General features: G+C 38.4%; 1 pseudogene; it reads right to left on the reverse strand.

The window, feature by feature from the left end:
• Window positions 1-20,364: 20,364 nt before the first annotated feature.
• On the reverse strand, window positions 20,365-21,460 carry LOC102825994 (annotated as a pseudogene).
• Between the last annotated feature and the right edge of the window lie 1,765 nt (window positions 21,461-23,225).

Consider the following 23,225-nt stretch of genomic DNA (forward strand, 5'->3'; position numbering starts at 1 on the left):
TATTTTATTTTTTTATGGACATATTTTCTGACAAGGTAAATGTCTTCTATATAAGACTTTTTATAGCAACATATCTACTTAGGAATGGTACTTTTATGTATTATGTTTATTTTATTGTCTGCCTCTACCAAATAGTGATGCAAAACTGTGAGCTTAGAGATGAGATTCACTTGGGGTTACCAATATCTCGTTACCCTCTAGAACTCATTTCCCATTCTAAACTCCATTGTTACTTGAAGCCACCATGCAGATAATGACTGGCTTGAATATTTTCAATATGAAAATCTCTCATTTACATTAACTTTTTAAAGTTTAGACTAGCTTTGCTGTTGTTATTAAATGACATCAAGTCGGTTCTGGCTCATAACAACTGTATTTGGGTTTCAGAGGAGTGGTTGGTGAGTTTGAACCACTGACTGTGTGGTTCAAATGACCTCATAGTCCAGTGCTTATCCTAGAGTGCCATACTAGGACTCCAGAATGTCTTTAGACCTATACTAAGTTACAAAGATAGTAGAGTCTTCATATACTTCACACCTGGTTTTCTCTACTACTTTATTGTACTTTATTGTGTAAGCCAATGAATGAAGATTGATCCATTTCTCTTAGCTAAAGTCCATGGCTTATTCAGAATTCTGCAGTTATATCCCTGATGTCTTTTTTTCCCTTTCAGGATCCATCCCAGGTATCACTTTCCAGTTAGTTGTCGTGTCTCCTTGGTGGTGGTGGTGGTGGAGGAGGACCATCCAGTCAGTTCTGACTCATTTGTTGTTGTGAAGTTCCGTAGAGTCAGTTCTGATCCATAGCAACCCTGTATAGGGTTTTCTAGGAGCAGCTGGTGAGCCTGAACTGCCGATCTTATGGTTCAAACTGACTTTGTAGTCCAGTTCATTAACCCACAGAGCCACACCAGGACTCCTATGTAGAGTTTCTGAAGTTGTAAAGCTATCCAGGAGCAGAAAGTCTCATCATTCTGCCTCCAAGTGGCTGGTGGATTCTAACTGCTGACCTTGAGGTTACTAGTGTAATGCATAACCCACCATGATACCATGGCTCCTTGTTGTTGTTATTGCTAAGTGCCGTGGAGTCAGTTCCGACCCATAGCGTCCCTGTGTAGGGCTTCCAAGTAGTGGCTTAGACTTCTTTAAATTGTGACAATTTCTTAGGATTTAGTTGTTTTTGTTGACCTTGACTGTCTTGAGGAACACAGACTAGGTATTTTGTAGAATGTTGTTACTAAGTGCTGTCAAGTCAGTTCTGACTGTTAATGACCCTGTGTAGGGTTTTCGAGGAGCAGCTGGTTAATTTGGACTGCTGACCTTGTGGTTCTCAGTCCAGTGCGGATTCTACAGTGCCACACCATTTTGTAGAATACCCCTCTACAAAATACCTAGTTTTGCTGCTTACATTGCACAATTATATTGGAGGTATGGGTTTGGGGAAAAGAAGATCTCATTTAAAAGGTAAAGTAACATTAATAACACAACTTCTCAAGAGTACATTTTTAAAAAAATTGACATGCTTTATATTTTTTGTGAATGTTGTTGGTGTTGTATGCCATCAAATTGATTCTGACTCACAGTGACCCTGTATAGGGTTTCTGAGGCACCAAATCTTTACCGGAGCAGAAAGCCTCATTTTTCTCCTACATTTTTGTGAATATATACACAGAAAAAGACACATCATTTCAGCAATCTCTACAGTTTCAATTCTGTGACATTGATTACATTTTTCAAGTTGTGTAACTATTCTCAATATTCTTTTCCAAATTCTTTTACCACCATTAGTATAAACTCACTGTCCTCTTAGCATCTCATCTATGCATTTTGCGAACATGGGTTTTAACACTGATCATCTGAATGAGGTAATGTTTGCCAGGATTTCTACTGGCAACGTATTTTTTATCCTCCTTTCCATACTGTTCTTTTTGAAAGGAAGTCACTATGTATAGTCTATATAATTAAAGGGTAAGGAGTCACTTCCAGCTCAAGCAACCCTGGATAGGGTTTCCAAGGAGACGCTGATGGGTTTGAACTATGTAGTGCCACACATTATCTGTTACTGAGTAACAAATTGCCCTCAAAACGTGGTGCCATAAGACAACCATTCATTGTGCTCCTGCATTCTCTAGGTCTGGAATCCCAATAGGGCACAGTAAGAATGATTTATCTCTGCTGCCCTACAGCCTCAGCTGGAAGACTGGACGATGCAAAGGCTGGATGGGGTGACCCTGTGTCTGTAGTCTGGGAACATCTGTAACCTAGTGCAATCACATATCTAGCAGTTTGTGCTGGTTGTTGGCTGAGTCATCAGCTGTATCTGACATTAAGAACTCCAGCTTGGAGCCTTCCCATGTAGCCTGGGCTTTCTTATAAGGGTTACTGGATTCCAAAAATGAGTTTATCAGAAAGAAAGCTAGGTGGAAATTGAGCCATTTAAAATAGGCTAGCCTCAGATGTCACATAGTTCTAGGATACTATATTAGTCAGTTCTCCCCAAGTACTATAGGAAGCAAAAAGACTTCACTGCTTGATAGGGCATGCTAAGTTTGTGGAAGAATATGTGGTATTAAAATCGTTTTTCAGTTACTTTAGAAAATAAAATATGCCATCTCCTTAATAGTGTACATAGTACTAAGTCAGGACTGGTTTTATGAGGATTATTGGCCACCGTAGTGGAGTACATGTTGTTGTGATGCTAGAAGCTATACGACTGGAATTTTCAATACAAGCAGGGTCACTCATGGTGGACAGGCTTCAGCTGAGCTTCCAGACTAAGACAGACTAAGAGAAGGAAAGGAAGACTGCTTCAGAATGGTTAGCCACTGAACCTCTTAAGGAAAGCAGCAGAATATTATAAAATATAATGCCAGAAGTTGAGCTTCTCAGGTTGGAAGGCACTCAGCATATACTTGAGGAAGAGATGCCTACTCAAAGTCAATTGGACTGTGATGATGCAAATGGAATCAAACTTTTAACACCTAAATTTGCTGTTGGGGCACAACTCAAAAGAGGAGAAATAGCTGCAAGCATCCATTAATAATCAGAACATGGAACATGTGAAGTATGCATGTGGGAAAACTGGAAGTTGTCAAAAAGAAGTGGAACACATAAAGATCAATGTCCTCGGCATTAGTGAGCTGAAAAGAACTTGTATTGGCCATTTTTAATCCGACAATCATATGTGTACTATGCTGGGAATGACAAATTGAAGAAGAATGGAGTAGCATTCACAATCAAAAAGGACATTTCAAGATCTATCTTGAAGTACAGCTCTCTCTGTGATGGGTCATATCCTACAAGGAAGATCAGTTAATACCACACTTTTTTAAATGTAGACACTATCCACTAAATACATCGATTATGAAATTGAGGAATTCTACCAACTTCTTCAGTTTGAAATTGATCAAACGTACAATCAAGATGGTGATTGGAACGCAAAAGTTGGAAACAAAGAGGCAGGATTAGTAGTTGGAAAATATGGCCTTCGTGATAGAAAAAATGCTGGAGATCACATGATAGGACTTTGCAAAACCATCTCAAAAACAGAATGTATGCATTAGACCGTAATGTTCAAAAACCAGAAGAATTGTGGAATGACATCATTAACATCATTCAAGATGAAAGCCAAAGGCCATTAAAAAGACAAGAAAGAAAGAAAAGACAAAAATGGATGTCAGTCAATGTTCTATATCTTAGTTTGTTGCACAGCGTCTGGGAGTGGCCATCTAAAGTGCAACCATTGGTCTTTCCATGTGCAGAAGAAAGAAGAGCAATGAAAGTTGAAAGTGATTAGAATCAATTAGACCAATGGATTAATGGAACACGTGAACACCAGTTTTCATGACTCTAAGACCAGAAAAACTAGATGGTGCCTGGCTACCACTATCAATTGCTCTAAAAGGGAGCACATTAGAAAGTCCTGGATGAAATGGCAGAAAATATAGAACAAAACTCAAAATTATATAGTAAAATAAAAAAGACTGGGCTTACTGATCAGAAAGAGACTGGAGGAACTCGAGGATATGGGCCTCAACCCCCACTAAGGCTAAGGTCTGGTAAGGAACTCACCCTTGTAGCCCAGTTTTCAGTCAAGTAGTAGACAAGTGTATAGGAGGGACAATAACACTAGTAAGGTGTGCTCACCATGGAATGGTCAATCATTCAAAATCACAAGAGCAACATTTATCTAAGGAGAGGGGAAGGAACAGGAAGGAGGGTGGAATGAAAGTAGGAACCACACGGAGCAAGTGGGATAACTGGTGTTGCAGGGAGGGGATTATAATCATTGAGATGAAGTTAAGTGTAGGAGTTGTTGAATGTAAAACTGATGATCTTGTCTGTAAACATTTAGTTAATTCATAATAAAAGTTTTTTTAAAAATTGGGTGTCAGTAGAGACTCTGAAACTTTCTCTTCAGCATAGAAATGCTAAAATAAATGAAAGAAATAAGAAAGTTAAAAAAACAACAAAACTAAACAGAACATTTAACAGAGTAGCTCCAAGTGACAAAGTCAAGTATTAGCATGAAAGGTGTAATGACTTGGAGTTAGAACAACAAAAGGCCAAAAGGGAACAACATGCTTAGCCTTTCTCAAACTGAAAGAGCTGATGAAAAAGTCAATTTTTGACTTGAAAAATTGAAGGATTCTATGGACAAAATTCCCATAGATTTTACGGGCAAAACCCCCCATACCAGCTGTTCCTTGGAAGCCTTATTCTGGCTATGAGTCAGAACCAACAACACTTAACAATAACAGCAATGGACTTATGGTATGGCATTGTAGGGTCAGCACTGTACTTTGAGCCACAAGGTCAGAAGTTCAAATCCATCAGCTGCTCCTCAGAAACCCTGCACCTGGTCACTATGAGTTGAAACAGATTCAATAGCACCTAACAACAACAACAACAACAACAATGGGCAAAATGGAGCACAGGTGTGGTGCTGAAGTATAACACTGGACTGCAAGGTCAGTTTGAACCCTAAGATAATGGTTCAAACCCACCAGCTGCACCTTGGAAACCTTATTCTGGCTGTGAGTCAGAATCAACAACACTTAGCAACACAACAACATGGACAAAATATTGAATAGCGAGGAAAGCATCAAAAGAAGATGGAAGGTGTACACAGAGGCATTGCACCAAATAGAAATGGTAGGTGTTCAACCCTTTCAAGAGATAGCATATGATCAGGAACTGATGGTACTGAAGAGACTGATGAAAACCAAGGTACCAAGAATTGACAGAATACAAATTGGAATCTTTCAACAAACTGATGCAGTACTGGAGGCACTCAAATTTGGATGACTACGTAGACAATGAATTGGAAAAGGTCCTTATTGTGCCCATTCCAGAGAAAGTTTAATCATCGAAATGTGGAAATCAGAGAGCACTAGCATTAATATCACATGCAAGTACAATTTTGCTAAAGATAATTCAAAAACAGCTATAACAGTACATTGATTGATTGCAAACTGGATTCAGAAGAGGACATAGAATTAGAGATGGTTGATGTTAAGTGTTGTCGAGTTGGTTCCAACTCAAAGGGACCCTGTATAGGGCTTCCACTCATGAGTTTGAATCACCAACCTTGTTGTTCAAACTGACCTTGTGGTCCAGTGCTTTATCCTACTGCGCCACACGAGAACTAGGGATTTCATTGCTGAAATCAGATGGATTGTGACTGAGAGCAAAGAATAATAGAAATATGTTTATACTTTTGCTTTATTAACTATGCAAAAGCTTTTTATTCTGTGGATCATGACAAGCTATGGTTAACACTGAGAAGAATTGGTATTCCAGAGCACTTAATTGTACACCTGAAGAACCTGTACATAGACCAAAAGGCAGCTATTCAAACAGAACAAGGGAATACTGAATGATTTCAAATCAAGAAAGGTGTATTTCTCACCATACTTATTCAATCTGTATGCTGAGCAAATTATCCAAGAAACTGGATTATATGAAGAAAAGTGTGGCATCAGAATTGGAGGAAGACTCATTAACAACCTAAGATATGCAGATGATGAAACCTTGATGGATGGAAAAGATGTTGTTGTTATGTGCCGTGGAGTCAGTTCCGACTCATAGCAACCCTGTACAGGGTCTCTGAGACTATAAATCTTTATGGGAGCAGAAAGCCTCATCTTTCTCCAGTGGAACAGCTGGTAGTTTCAAACTGCTGACCTTGCGATTCGCAGCCCAATTCATAACCACTATGCTACAAGAGCTCCTTACATGTGTATATATATATATATGCAAGGTTGGTGGTTCAAGCGTTTGAACCACTGGTCTTGTGGTTAGCAGTCTGATGTGATGCTGTGGGTTAATGTGCTGGATGCAAGATCATTTTAACTGCATCCTGGTGTGGCACTGTAAGATAAATTCTTGTGAAGTGCCGTCGAGTCAATTCCGACCTATAGCAACCCTGTATAGGTTTTCCGAGGAGCAGCTGGTGAGCTTGAACCACCGACCTTGCAGTTCAAATGGCTCTGCACTTCGGCACATTAACCCACAGTGCCACACCAGGACTCTTCCATATGTATAATACTTCTCGAAATGTTTTGTATAAGAAATATCTACTTAACCATGAAAACATCTAGTTAGGATTGATGATACATTATATATATGGTATATGTTGTTGCTGTTAAGTGTTGTTAAGTTGGTTCCAACTCACAGTGACCCTGTAGAGTTTCCAAGGAGTTCTTGTGGTCAGCTGTTGTCCAGTGCTTATCCTACATCACCACACCAGGACACCATATGTAGTATATGTATTGTTATAAAATATTTTTTAAATATTCAATCCTGAAGTTCTCATATATAAAAAGAAAAAAAAGAAGAAGAAAAAAAGTGAAGATTCTGGAAGACTTTCAATCCACTGAAAATTTTCTGTCCTTTAGGGACAATTTTAATTTAAAATATTTCAAAAGTTCATCCTCAGACAAGGCCATAACATGAGCAATTTTATTGAAATAGAAAGCTAAGAACAAATATATTCAATAATTATTTTATTGATGTGAAGGAAATGAATTATTCATGGTTTTCAAAGTATCTGTGTATAATTCTAATTACCTGTTTTTAAAGGATATGAAACCCACTGAAAGTATATTAACAATTTTGATTGAACACCTGCTATCCAATAGTAGAGAGCAGGCATCAGAACCAAAATCCACTATGTGTGTGTGTATGAGGGCTGTGTGTTTCTGATTTCTAGGTGATCTTCATACTCTGTGCTTTGTTGGCCTCTGATATAATGCACTGATAGTTGTAAAAATAGATCAGTCAAGGTGATAAAGCCAATTATTCCTAACTCAAATGCATTATGCATTTTTTAACGATCTCCATTCATTTGTAGCTGTGACACACATTTTGAAGCATTATAAATGCTTCCTGGGAAGGCTTCTTGGGATAGAGACTTGCTTCTATAGCTATGTGTTCTCTTACAAGAGTTGTTGTTGTTGTTAGGTGCCATCTAGTCAGCACCAACTCATAGCAATCCTATGCTCAGCAGAACAAAACACTACCTGATCCTGGACCAACCTCACTATTGTCGCCATGCTTGAGTCCAGGAAAGTAGTGTTAAAAAAATAATAAATGTCGTCCTATGTTTGCCACTAACCAAATGTTTAAAGCCAATATATATATATATATATATATTTTATTCAATGCCTCCAGCCAACACCATCTGAATCTACAGTTTATATTAAATTTATCCAGAACACGAGTCATGGTAGGTAACACATAAGTGCCATTAGAGTGATCGCATCATTGTCCCCCTTAGTTAATTGGCCCATCTTTTTAACTATAAATCTGGGTGTCACCCTTGTCTGAAAGAAGCAGATTCCATCTAATCAGAAAGGTGTTCTCAACAGTTCTATTGCCTTTATTATCATTTTAATGTCCCTGGTTTCTTCATGTCTCTGCTGCTAAACTAATTCATGACCATTTTTTTTCCGTGGAATTACTGAAACCTATCTCTTGAAGTTTGTTTCTCATTGATTGATTCTTCTCATAATATTTTCCATATAACATTCAAGACAGCAAATATGATACAGCTGATGCTTCTCATAACAAATTCCTTCCTGAAACCTTCACATTGCATAGCAGTGACTTGAGGAAAAGTTCTTAGGATGACTTTCAATGTCCTTTCTGATCTACTTCTTTTCTACCTATCTACTTCTTTTCTACCTCAACGTTGTTCCCTCAAATTCTGTGATCCCATGTTTCATTATTAAAGGGGGCATTGATGACTCAGTGGTAGAATTCTCACCTTTCATGTAGAAGGCCCACATGTTATCCCAACCAACCTCATCAAGCCTCATGGTAGCTCCCATCTGTCTGTCAGTGGAGGTTTGATGCTGATGGATCACAGTGATTGTTAACAATAGGCTCACGGGAAGGAATGACTGTGAGGATGGTGCAGGACCAAGCAGTGGTTTGTTCCATTGTACGTAGGGTCACTATGAGCCAGAACCAATGAGATGATACGTAATAACAACATGACACTGAACAGAATTTTTTGGAATGTTCAGCTGAAGAGCTTCCAAAAATTAGCCAACGAAGACCCTATGAATCATGACAGTCTAATTTACAACCAACCATTGGGATGGCATGGTACTGCTGCTGTCCATGGGGGCACTATGAATTGGAAGATAACTCCATGGCTGATAACATAGATTATTATTATTCAAACCCTTATATTTTTTCAAAAGTGCTATGCTTTCTTGCCCCTAAGCCATTGTACTTGCTATTTTCCTAACTGTAGAGGTCCTGCTTCTTACTCTCCACTCACCTGGATATGAATCCCTGTCATCCAAGGCTTCGGTTGGATGGATCTTTCTTGAGTGTGTTCATTGCTTCCTAGGGACTGGCTTGCATGCCAATTCCAAAAGTTCTCACATACTGTACACTTATTCCAATATATATCACTTATTTATCTATATTGTAATTTCCTGTGTGTTTGTCTGGTTGATGATGAAGACTAAAATGCCATTTGGTAGGAAAATGTATCACTAAGCAAATTTATCCAGTAAATGTGCCGTGATAGCTAACACGTAACTAATACTTTAATATCTGTTGAAACTGAGTAGAATTATTGTTTAGAAGAAAAACAGGATATGAGATATATATTCCCATATTTGTGAAAGGAAGGCTAAGTAATAACTTGTCAGAGCATTTTAAGGATATTCAACAAATAAATAAAGTGAAAATTGTACCAAATTCAAGGATCCCTGGTGACACGATGAGTTAAGTGTTTGGCTCCTACTCACAAGTTTGATTGTTCAAACCCAACAGCCATTGCATGAGTGAAAGATAAGGCTGGCTGTTCCTATCAAGTTTTACAACCTCAGAAACCCCATGAAGAAGCTCTACTCTGTTAACAGCGTCACTATGAGTCAGAACTGATTCAGTGGCCATTGGTGATACCAAATTCAGATTAGACTACATTTTGATAAAAGGAAACCTTACCAGGTTTTCTAAATTTTCTCATAAATTAGAGTTAGCTATTTATAAAGCAGAGCCCTGGTATGGTGCTGTGGGTTAATGCGCCAGACTGCAAAGCTGTTTGAACTGCAAGGTTGGCGGTTCAAGTTCGCCAGCTGCTCCTTGGAAACCTTATACAGGGTTGCTATGGGTCGGAATCGACTCGAACGCACTCAAGAACAACAACAACATTTATAAAGCAGAGTCCTAATGTGGTGCTGTATGGTAAGCACTGGACCACAAGGTCAGTTTGAAGCACAAAGGAGGCCATTCCGACTCACCAGCCGCTCCTGGAAAACCCTAAACAGGGTCACTATGAGGTGGAACCAACTCAATTGCACTTAACAACATTTATAAAGCAGGGTCACCATGAGTAGGAATCGATTCTATGGCACTTAATAAAAACAATTTATAAAGCAGGTGTCCTAGTGTGGCACTGTAGAATAAACACTGGACTGCTGACCACAAGATCAGTAATTCAAATCAACCACCTTCTGTGATTCAGAAATGACTTGAAGGCACTTAACAACAACATTATAAAGCATAAGTAAATACTATCTTTAGTATTATAATATATCAGAGTTGTGTGCAACCCTTAAACATTCAACTGTCAAATGAAAGGTTGATGGTTCAAACCCACCCAGCCACTCCCAGGAGAAAGACCTATCAATCTGCACCAGTAAAGATTGCAACATAGGAAACTTTGTGGGGATATTCTATTCAGAACATGGGGTTGATATGAGTCAAAAATGACTTGATGGCACCTATATACATTATGTCTATTAGTCTAGAAGGAGGCTTTCATGATTGGTTCTGAAAGCAATAATGATCTGCCATTTGTTTGTATAATAAGGTTAAAAATGTATTTTTCTCATGTTTAGTTAAAAAAAAAATTCTAAGGGGAGAGAAGAAGGATGGATGAAAAATATTTCTGGTCACTCATCTGGTACCTCTATATGAATTATAAAAGGGGCAAATCAAGAAATATTTGGGACTATGAGAAACAAGACTGAACTGATTTGGTCGGGAATGTGCTTGAAAAATGTCCCCTGATCATTCAGAAATAGTGCTTTAATAATAAAAATCTGGGAGTGAACACCTCATCAGTTCCAGGTTATGTAGACACATGGCATTTTATTTCTAATTTTTCCAACCAGTTGGTAATTAGTAGTAGTACCTCTTTTTCCAGTGGTGAATTTGAGATTTTGTTAAATTATGTCCCAAAGTCAGAGCTAATATGTAAGAGAACTTAGATATGGACCGAAGAAAAGTATATTTCTTTGCTTGTGTTTAGGTTTGTTATATTGCTTTTTATGACAGTACAGTGCTTTCTACCTGACTGGTCACATTACAAGACCACAACACTTAAAATGAGAGTAGATAAGACATCGATTGCTGAAATGTTCAAAGATGGCAGTTCTACAAAAAAATAGCTCAAAGCAATTTTGAGTCAATGAACAATTAAAATGGCAGTACATATTTGTTCATTTATACCCCGTAAGAATACTTTATGTTTCTACACTCCAATTAAATAAATCATCAAATTGTAGTGAATCGTTGGGTGCTTTTAATGTCAGAAGATGGGTATTTATTAGACTACCCAATAATCTAACAGAGATCCCTGTACAGTTTCACCAATGGAAATATTTTGTTGTTGTTAAGTACTGTTGAACCAATTGCTACCTATAGTCACCCAATATACAACAGAATAAAATATTGCCCTCTCCTGTATCATCCCCACAATCCTTGCCAAGTGAGAGCCTGCAGTCACTGCGCCAATCGATCTCCTTGAGAGTCTTCCTCTTTTACCAAGCATGTGTCTTTCTGAAGATATGCCAAAAGTACATGAAACAAAGTCTCCCCATCCTCACTTCAAAGGAGAATTCTGTTGTACTTCTTCTAAGACAGGTTTGTTTCTTCTCCTGACAATCCATGGTCTATGCAACATTCTTTGCTTATACCTAAATTCAAATGTAGCGACTCTTTGTCCAGCTTTCATATTCATATGAGATGGCTGAAAATCCATGCCTTGGGTTCAGTCAGACACATTTTAGTCCTCAAAATGACATCTTTGCTTTTTTTTTTTTCAACATGATAAAGAGATCTTTTGCAGCAAATTTGCACAATGCAATGCATTATTGCATTTCTTGATTGCTGCTTCCATGGGCGTTGATGTTGGTCCAATTAAAGTAAGATTTTTGACAACTTCAAACTTTTCTTCATTTATCATGATGTTGCTTTTTGGGTTTCTTTATATTTAGGTGTAATCCATATTGACACTGGATCACACAGTTAATTTCAAACACAGGTCAGTGATTCAAACTCACCAGCCACTCCTTGGTAATCCGATACAGAGTTGCTATGATTTAGAAATGACTTGATAGCACTTACCAACAGCAACAACAAATTCATATTGAAGGCCATCATCTGATCTTCATCAGTGATTCTAATCCTCTTCTCTTTCAGCAAACAAGTTGTTTCATATTCATACTGTATATTGTTAACGACTTTTCTTCCACCTCTAATATCATGTGCATATAGTTCAACTTTTTGAATTATTTGCCCAGCATATAGATTAAGTATGGTAAAAGGATGCAACACTAACATACATGTTCCCTGATTTTAAACCACCTGCTCTATGTGCACTTTCCACATGAGTACAAATAAATGTTCTGAAATTTCCATTATTAACGATGATATTCAAAATTTATTATGATCCAAGATAAACGTATTTCTACTATTCTGTTTTCGTCAAGATCCATTAACATCAGAAATGATATGCCACATCGTCATCTAAATTTAGCTTGAATTTCAGATAGTTCCCTCTTGAGCTACTGCTTCAACTGTTTTTAATTATCTTCAGGAAAATTTTACTTGAATGTGATATTAATGATACTGTTCTATGATATCTGCATTCTACTCGATCACCTTTCTTTGGAATGGTCACAAATGTAGATTTCTTCCAGTCAAATGGCCAAGTAACTGTCTCCCCAACTTCTTCAGATACACAAGTGCTTCAAGTATTGTATCCATTTGTCAAAACATCTCAATCGGTATTCTGTTAATTCCTGGAAATTTGTTTGTAGTCAAAGCCTTCAATATATAGGTTTGAATGCTTCCTTCTATACCATCTGTTCTTGATCATATGATACCTCTTGAAACATTTGAATGTCTTAACAATTATTTTAAGGAGAGTGGCTCTGTATTTTTCTTCCATCTTGTTTTGGTGCTTCTTGCTTCTATCAATATTTTGTCCTGCTTTGTTTGTTGTTGTTAAGTGCCTTTGAGTCAGTTCCAACCCATAATGACCCTGTATAGGGTTTTTACAGAACAGCTGATGAGCTTGAACAGCCGACCTTGTGGTTCAAACCGACTTTGCAGTCCAGCGCATTAACCCACAGAATCACAAGAGTCCTTCAATAATGCAACTTGAGCTTGGAATGTTTTCCTTAGTTTGTTTAAATTGAGAAACATTGGTCATGTTCTTTACTTTTGTTTTTCTAACCCCAGGTCTTTCCAGAGTTTATTATAATAATTTACTCTGTTGTTGTTTTTTTCTTTCTTTCTTTCTTTCTTTTGTTTTTTTGAGATGTTGTCCTTTAAAATCTTCTCTTCAGTTTTCTACTTCATCAGTTCTTCCAGTTGCTTTAACTACTCCATGTTTGAGAGAAAATCCTAGACTCTCTTCTAACATCCTTTAATATCTTTATGTTTTCCTTCTCTGTTGAATGATTTTTCATTTCTTCATGGACGGTGTCCTTGATGTCATCCACAACTTGTCTGGTCTTGTTATTAGTGTGCGTTGCATTAAGTCTTTTCTTGAGATGGTATCTAAATTTAAGTGGGATATATTCAAGGTCGTACTTGGAATTTCTTGTTGTTGTTGTTAAGTACCATTGAGTCAGTTCTGACCCAGAGCAAACCTGTATAGGGTTTCTGAGGAGCTGCTGGTGAGCTTAAGCTGCCATTCTTGTGATTAAAACCGACTTTACAATCCAGTGCATTAATTCAGTGTCATGTTTTAATTTTCTTCAGCTTAAATTTCAATTTAAACAAGAGCAAGTTGGCCTTGTTCTGACTGATGATATTGAGTCACTCCATCATATCTTTCCATAAATGTAGTCAATTTGATTCCTGTGTATTCCATCCAGTGAGGACCACCTGTATAATTGCAATTTACATTGTTCAAAAAAGGTATTTGCAAGGACTAAGTCAGTAGTCTTGCAACATTCTATCATGCAATGTCCAGCAATATCTCAATCATCAAGGCTATATATTCCAGTTGCAGATTTTTCTCAATTCCAACTTTCCCATTCCAATCAACAGTAATTATCAAGGTATCTAGATTGCTTGTTTGCTCAATTCCACACTGTCAATATTGATAAAAATAGTACATTTCTTTATTTTTGGCATTAATGGTTGGCACATATATTTGAATAATGTTCCTATTACCTTGCCTTCCTTAGAAGAAACCTGCTGATAGTGTCCTGTCATGGAGGGTGTCATATTTCAGGGTGGATCTTGAAATATTCTTTTGACAATGGATAGGATACCATTTCTTTTCAAGATATCATTCCTGGCATATAATTTTCTAATTCAAAATGGCCAATACTAGTCCATTTCAGCTCACGAATAACTAGGATATTGAACTTTATGTGTTCCTTTTAGTTTTTGACCACTTCCAGTTTTCCTAGCTTCATTCTTCATATATTCCATATTCTGATTACTAATGCATGTTTGAAGCAGTTTCTTCTCATTTTGTGTCATGGCACACGTGCAAAGGCAGGTCTTAAATTCTTTATTTCATCCTCATCAATAAGGTAAACTCAACTTTGAGGAGGCAATGCTTCCACTTTTGGATTTTGAGCACTTTCCAACCCAAGGGTTCATATTCTGGAACTGTATCCATGTTCTGCTGTTTGTTACTCATATAATTTTTCTAACCAATTTTTTTCAAAAGTAAGTCTCCAGGTAGGTTCTCCTTCCTAGTCTATCTTCATCTGGAAGCTCCGCTGTAACTGCCCCCTGCTGGTATTTGAAATGTTGGTGGGATAGCATCTAACATTACTGCAATATGCACGCCATAACAGTGTGATAAACTGACAGGCAAGTTATGGGATATCAGTGTATCTAACTGTTTTACCAACTTGTGTGCATGTGTGTGTATGGAATTGCTGAAAATTTAGGAGTAAATTACTACTTGCTTGGCAAAACTAGGTTCAAAGATAATTATAGCCTCCCATAATAAAAAGAAAGGAACAACTGGGCTTCTCCAAAATTACTGAAATAAGAAAACTTCAGTTTGGGCATAAATTTGTATAACCTTGTGTAAATCATTTAAACTGTTCAATTTCATATTTATTATTAAAAATGAAAGAATTTACATAGGAAAGTGTTGAAGTAAGTTATAATCTACCCCTTTATTAATACACTAAGCACATTTTAAATTGATACCCATGAAGAGTATAAATACTCCATATATTATAATGTTATATTTTAAAAATAATACAAAAATGCATATATTGGTTAAAATATTATAAAGTGCTAATTATGTCTCTGGATGGTGGACCTATTGATAATGTTCCTTTTTTATTATATTTTTATCCTCAAAATATAATTTTTAGTAAATAGTTTATTTCCTTTTTAAAAAGAATGATTTATTAATGAAAATTTTAAAAGACTTTCAAGTAGGATATGAGCGCTCAAGGGCATTCTAGGAAAATTTATTGTTGTACACGTCTTATAATAATAAAATTAATGTAAGGAAAACGCTTAAGAATTATTAAAGAAAGCTATCTCTATTGATCATATGATAACTATTGTAATTTCCTGGAATTATGAACTGTCTGATTTGGACCCAAAGTTAAAGTGCTTCGGCTTCAAGCTTCAAAACAGTCAGTAATGAGTATCAGGAAGGTTAGGAGAAGTCAAGGAGATATATAATGAAAGTAATTAAAAACTCAGTTAATGAGCAGATTTATAATCAAGAACATGGGATGAAAATGACATCTTGGTGCCACTATTTCTGCTTCATTCTATCTCTTTAAAGCAGGAAAAAAAAGTTGTGAAATTTATACTTTATCATCGCAATTCTCCACAATCTAGCTGCTTAGCACGGTGATAAAGTAAAAAGGACCAAGTTTCCTAACTGAGCACTCACTCTTAGAATTGTCCTATATAACCTTTACAATAAAATCTTTTCCAAATAGAGGAGAATTCTATATATGAGGCAGACTTTTTATTTCATTTTAAATATTTTACTTTTATACTATTTGAAATAAACAACAACAACACAAAAAAAACCCAAAATCAGTTGTTGTTAAGTGCTGTTGAGTCATTTCTGACTCATAGCTACATTGTATAGGGTTTCCAAGGAGTGGGTGGTGGATTTGAACTGTTGACCTTGCAGTTCAACCCAACCTTGAGGTTGTGTGCTTATCCTAAAGCACCATACCAGAACTTCAGTGGTAACCTCTAGAAATAGAATGAGAGCTAGATATGTGATTTCAAATTTTCTAAGTCACAATTAAAACAGTAATAGGAAATATGTGAAATTAATTTTGATAAACCAGTTTATTACATCCAATGTATTCAAAATTTCCATTTGTAATTGTTGTTGTTAAGTGCCGTCGAGTCAATTCCAACCTACAGTAACCCTGTATAGGGTTTCCAAAGCAGCTGGTGAGCTTGAACCACTGACCTGGCAGTTCAAATGACTTGGCAGTCAGACGCATTAGCCCACAGTGCCACACCAGGACTCCTCCATATGTAAAAGATACCAAAATTATTAGTTACTTTACATTTATCATTTTGTGCTAAGTGTTCACAATCCTATGTGTGTACATTTTCCATAGTGTTAACTTGTGTCTGCCACCACTGCCGTAAACTGGTGTGGCACTGTCGGATCAGCACTGGGCTGTGAACCACAGATCGACAGTTGAAACCCACCACCTTTTCCTTTGAAACCCTGTAGAGATCTCCTATGAGTCAAAACCAACTCGACAACACTTAATAACAACCACTGCCATAGAGTTATCTCCAACTCATAATGACCCTGTAGGACACTGGTTCCGGGGCTACAAATCGTTATGAAAGCAGATTGTTTCATCTTTGTCCTGAGGAGTGACTAGTAGCTTTGAACCATTGACCTTGTGGTTAGCAGCCCACCCCTTAAAGCACTGCACCCCCATTTCATGCATTGCCATTTCATTTTCCCATTTCATGTATTCAGTAGTCATGTGTGGCTCTTGACTACCATATTGGACAAGACAATACAATAAAGTAACTCACTGTCATATAGCTACAGCCAGATTTCAAATATTTTAATTCTTTAAAAGCAATATGCAGAGAAACATTTGGCAAAATATTAACATATTACAGATAAAATGATACACTCAACTACTTGCTCTGGCAGATAAACCAAACTGCATCTCAGTCTTTTGCTGTTGTTATGTGCCGTGGAGTCAGTTCCGACCCATAGCAACCCTGTACAGGGTTTACGAGGGTGTAGATCTTTACAGGAGTAGAAAGCCTCACCTTTCTCCCGCGGAGTGGCTGGTACTTTCAAACCACTGACCTGAAGGTTCGCAGCCCGATTCATAACCACTATGCTACCAGAGCTCCTTGCCTTAACCTCCTGGAATTCATCAGTACTTTGAAGTATTGCTGTTCTCCCATTCTATTCATACTCAGGGTTTTTGGTTTGTTTGCTTGTTTTAAATTTAAGTGACTTGGCCTTGATATGCTCCTGGATCTCCCAGTAAGAATAATATTAGGCGCATGAGACAAAAAGTACAACTTTAATCTACTGAATCAATAGGGATTGTTTTATGGGAGGAATTGTGCCTCTCATAAAGAGAGTTCAAGTTCTCACTACCCTCCCACCCGTGAAAGTGATTGCATCAGGTTGTTATAGATGTGATTAGTTAAGTAAAGAGGAGGTCATTAGGGTGGACTCTTATCTTTTTATGATTGATGACCTTGTAAGAAATGGAGGAAGACCACAAAGAGAGACCCATCAGGATGGTGGACATGTCAAGATGGAGGCAAAGATTGGAGTTTTGGTAACATAAATCAAGGAAATTCCTGTGGCTACTAGAAGCTTGTTGTCATCATTGTTGAGTACCCTATAGTTAGGTCTGACCCATAGCAACCCTGTATAGAGTTTCCAAGGAGTGGCTGGTGAACTTGAACCACCAAATTTGCAGTTCAAACTGACTTTGCAGTCCAGCACATTAGCCCACAGTGCCACACCAGGACTCAACCTACTAGAAGCTTCTTCTTGTTGTTGTTAGGTGCTGTCCAGTCAGTTCAACCCTTAGTGACCTCTGCAGGGTTTCAGAAGAGTGACTTGTAAGCTTGAACCACCAAACTTGCGGTTCAAGCAGACTTTGCAGTCTAGCACATTAACCCACCATGCTACACTAGGACTCATAGTAGAAGTTAGAAGAGATTAAAAATAATTTCACTTTAAACCCTTTGGGGAGAGCATATAGCCCAGCTGACACCCTGAATTCAGGCTTCTGACTCTCCTGCACTGTAAAAAAAATTAATTTGGGTTGCTTTAAGCCACCCAGTTTGTGGAACTGTATCATAGCAACATACAAAAGTAACATAGACCATGTTGCATTGCTCAATAAACAAGATAATCACGGGATTATTTGCATTTACTCACTGCTCTGTAGTGAACAATTTCATATTATTCACCACAAAGATTCTGCTTCTAGGTCTGGCTGGCGTTTTCTCCTCTCCAAACTCCACAGCACCTTCCTACAGAATCAAAGCTTCTCTTCAAATTGACAATTCTTAACAAGAACAGAATACCCAGTAAGCAAGGGAAACATGAGTTACTTGTGCTTACTCATTAATCTGTAATGAGCAGTTTAATATATATTGTGTGTGTCTGTGTTTTAACCACATCAAACGTATGATGAAACGCATGTGAAATAGTTCACTACATACTAGAAAGCAAGCATTAGTAAGCCTAGATAATAAAAGCCAGTGTTTGCCTTGCTCACTGGATAATCCACCCCTGAATCTAGGTGTCCTCCCTCAAAAAATGGTTCAAATACCAGAAAGTATTTTCATACTTTCATGGCAAGGTTAATAAGTAGTCTCGTCTAGCAGCTCCGTGTGTGATCAAAGACATAGTTCACTTGCTCGCTCATCTCTGAAGTCTAACATGTCATTTGTTTTGTCCTGAGTAACCATGGAGGTTGGTAGCATTTGGATTTACAACAGTCCTTGGTAAAATGCAACAGTTGAGAAAAGATAGCTTCCTGGGACTTTTCTCTGTCAGAGGGGAAGAGCTCTCGCGGAACACTTCACCACATCACATCTCCCATCTTATCTGCTATGACTGCTCACATGCACATTCTTGAAGATGCCACAGAAAATGATTGTGCCCTCAGTTTAATCAAGGCCTTTTTGAGACTGGGTCAATAATAAAAATTGGCTTGCTGCTGTTAATTGGGGAACTGTTGAAACTAATGCTGAGAGGCTAACCTCAAGGCCACCAAAACAGTGACGCACACCCATTCCTTGTTTATTAAAACAACTATAAAATAAGTTTTGTTTTCCGCTAACTACCAAGAAAACAGACAGCACCAATTTATGCAAATCTCTTTTATAATTGCAAGACGATGAGGAAATCTAGATAATAAAAGCAATTAACATGTTGGTTATCATACATGATTTGGTAAAAATACCTGTTTGAATAAGAGATACATAGCTGCAGAATCTTCTACAATTTCATTTGCTGCTGGAATCTGTTTGTCTGCATCTGTGCACTTCCTTTCTCGTGACTCCGTTCATGCCATTTTTACCGCTGGAATACATCATTGTTATGGTTTATCAGAATCTTACAAGTATTTTCATATCCACCTAGGTATACTAGCTCTCCTGTTGTAAATAATCTTGTCTTCCCTTCAGAAAACATTCTTAATATTTCTATAGTTCTTAACTGTAATTTTCAGGCAGAATGTAAAGTTGGACACTTGAGCATTAAAAAAAAAAAAAAAAAAAGTATTGTACTAGACAAATCATCATTTCTCTCAAAGCACTGTTTGTGGAGAATTCATTTTCATGTCCCGTATGACTATTGTTTGGACTTCTGGTATGAGCTGTAGGATCAACACTGAACAGCAATCCACAAGGTCAGCAGTTCAAACCCATTGGCAGCTCCTTGGAACCCCTATGCATAGTCACTATGAGTTGGAATCGACTCGAAGGCACTTAACACCATGATTATTGTTGTTGTTAAGGGCCTTCAAGTCAGTTCTGACTCATAGCGACCCTGTATGAGGTTTCTGAGGTTTTGAAATCTTCGGAGGAGCAGTTTCATCTTTCTCTCACAGAGCAGCTAGCAGGCTCAAACTATGGATGGTTATTAGATCATGGAAACAATCATTAAATGCTTTTTTTCCACTGTTCATGGTTTATTTGGTATGACAGATAGTTACAATGTTTATATGTAGTTCTTTTTATATTATATGGCAATGTACACTACTCTGATAAATATCATACACAAAATAAGATCTTTTAGGACAATTATGCACAAGACACGCAATATTGGATTTACACACTGGAGCCCAGGATGTGATTGGGAAAACACATTGGGCATGTTGAGTGTAAGAACCAGCATTGACATAACACACAGTAACCACATTCTTCTGATTTGAAGGGCAGTGGCAGGATGGCAACATTGGCAGTTGTGTCTCAGAGGTGGCATAACTATTGTATACAAACCAAGTTACATATACATGAGGTTTAGTATTGTCCACCAGCAGGCGATAGCTGTAGGGTTTTATGGACCATTCTTATGTCTGACTTTAGGAAAACAGATGTTATTCCTTGGACATAATTTTACTGCTTTAACCACAGATCAGATAAAAAGGACAACATGCACAACCCCCCAACTAAAATCCTTTTGCAGCCTAGACAGTGAAGTGGTACTAAGGCAGATTGAAAACTGCAGCTCTTTCTGGATGCTCCACAGTGTATTGGCGCTCTTCTTCAGAAGGGCCTCTTCCTCAGCAGTCAGCGCCACCTTCACAACATCCGAGATTCCATTCTGTCCCAAAATGCAAGGAACGCTAAGGAAGACGTCATCTTTAATCCCATAGAGTCCCTGAATCATGGTGGAAATTGGATGTACCCGCCTGAGATTCTTCATTATGCTTTCTGCCAAGTCTGCCACAGTGAGTCCAATGGCCCAGGAGGTATAGCCTTTCAGTTTGATCACCTCATAAGCACTGTCAACCACCTGTTTGTGAACCTCTTTCCACTGTTCCTTATCTGCATCAGTGCCTAAATCGGGGTGCAGATTTTTCAGGGAGACACCAGCAACGTTCACACCGCTCCACACGGGCACACTAGAGTCCCCATGCTCTCCAAGGACCCACCCATGACAGCTTAGTGGGTGAACTCGCAGCCTCTCCCCCATCAGGAAACGGAACCGCGCTGAATCCAGATTGCAGCCACTGCCCATAACACGGTTTTTGGGAAAGCCACTTATCTTCCAAGCAACATATGTAAGGACATCCACTGGATTAGAAACAACAAAAAAGTTACAGTTTGGGCTGTATTTCACGACATTAGGAATGATGATTTTAAAGATGTTCACGTTACGCTGGACCAAATTAAGACGGCTTTCTCCTTCCTGCTGACGTGCTCCAGCTGTGATAATAACCAGCTTGGAATTTGCAGTGACATTATAGTCTTTGCCAGAGAAGATTGTTGGTGTTCGAAGGAAAAGGCTGCCATGTTGAAGATGCATCATCTCGCCCTTCAGTTTGTCTTCCATGACATCAAAAAGAGCAAGTTCATCTGCCAAGTCCTTCATTAGGATGCTGATGGCACAGGCCATGCCGACAGCAGCAACTCCAACAACTGTAATCTTATTCTGGGGGGTGGGGGGGGGTCTGTTCTTCCTTAAGAAGAGTCTGAATCAGCTGATCCTTGAGAGCTGCCATGCTGGTTTTGGAAGAGGATGGAATCGGGAGTGCACGTCCGGCAGGCGAGTGGCAGCAGAGAGCAGCGGCAAACTCCGGATTCCGCAGCAACAGCTCCGAGACCCATTAAATGCTTTTTTAATAATTGGGGTCCAGCATAATGATATTCTGAACCTAAAATAAGCTGTTGTTTGTCCCTCCCTCTCCCTTTCTATCTTAAAGGTAAATTGTTATCAAGTTAAAACTGATGAAGTTAAAATTATGATGTTCACTCATGGACTGAGCATTTTCGTTGCATTCATATTTAATGATGGTTCCTATAGGTTTCTTTCAAGAAGGCTTGAAACTAAAGCGTTTGCAGGAAAAGTGCAGACCAGCCAATATAAATCATTGAGTTTCAGCTTCAACAAGGCTTGTGCATGATTTTAAAACAGGTCATAATCAATGGAAGAGCTTGTTTGATTAGGGAACTAGTGATAGAGAGTTGTAATGACTGTCTTTATGACCCAACTTTGAAATTGTAATTTATTTTGTTGTTCAAGACGGTAACCAAAGAACAAGGTAACTAATGTGGAGTGTGATATGCGTTATTACCCATTTTTAGCCTGAGAGACTTTCACACCCGATCCACAGCAACTCAAGCTCTATAAGAAAGCCTCTTCCATCCTCAATTACATTCCTTCACATTGCTATATTCTTTTCGCACTTTCAGTTATCTGCAGCCCAAAATTTCAGTATCCATCCTCAAGTTGTCTCTCTCTCCCTCACTCACATTCTAGCTCACCTCTTCTCTAAGAAATGAAAAAAATTTTTCCAAGTGTACATTTATTGTGTCTGTACACTTCTTATAAGGACTGCTAAAACCCTATGGGGACCATGTCTACCTTCCTCTGGCTTCACAAGGGGGAAAGAGAAACAAACTCATAATCAGTCCAAGGCCAATTCCTATGAAGTGTAGATCAGACATGCTTCCACCCTATAACCTTCTTTACCCTATTCTGACATCAAGCGTCCCTCCCACAGCTCTCTCTGCTTCACATCTGGATTTGATAATCCAATGCAATGGCCACACAGAACTCTTAACCATACTTGGGATTATGGAGTTTATTAGGGGAGTGAACAGGGTACAATTCAGGATCAAAATCAACTCAGGAGGCAGCAGTTCTCCATCAGGAACGCCTCTTGTCCACCACACTGCAGGCGTGCCTCACTCTTGTCTTCAGCCTCTCAGCTGTGTGGTCCCTTGGCCTCTGCCCTACTCAAGCATGTGTTACAAAGTCCTTTTAGCCAGTCTGTGAATGACCAAAGGGCACATTCTTCTAGCCAATCTCCTGCCCTAAGCACTCAGCTTTACTCAGTCCGTAGGCCTAGAGCCTGAAGCTGCTCTGACTCTTCATGTCACTGCCTCTGCCGTCACCTCTGCCATCATCTATGTCATCCAGTTTCTCTAGGTAGGGATCTCATATATCACTCACGCGCTTCCTTCTTTATGTCCTGGGACCTTCTGTCTCTGCTTTTGTGATGGCTCCTTTTTAAAACCTAGCTGAGGAGTAAAGTTAACCAATCCCATCTTTAGAATCCTGCATACCTTACTTGCACAGTCCTAGGAATCCTAGTGTGGTGCTGTGGGTTAATGTGCCAGACTGCAATTCCATTTGAACTGCAAGGTCGGTGGTTCAAGCTCACCAGCTGCTCCTCATAAACCCTATACAGGGTCGCTATGAGTTGGAACTGACTTAACATGGCACTTAACAACAACACCCAATACACATTTTCTATTATAAAGCCAAAT

Source organism: Chrysochloris asiatica, unplaced genomic scaffold (assembly GCF_000296735.1).
Source record: "Chrysochloris asiatica unplaced genomic scaffold, ChrAsi1.0 scaffold00055, whole genome shotgun sequence".
NCBI classification, from domain to species: domain Eukaryota; kingdom Metazoa; phylum Chordata; class Mammalia; order Afrosoricida; family Chrysochloridae; genus Chrysochloris; species Chrysochloris asiatica.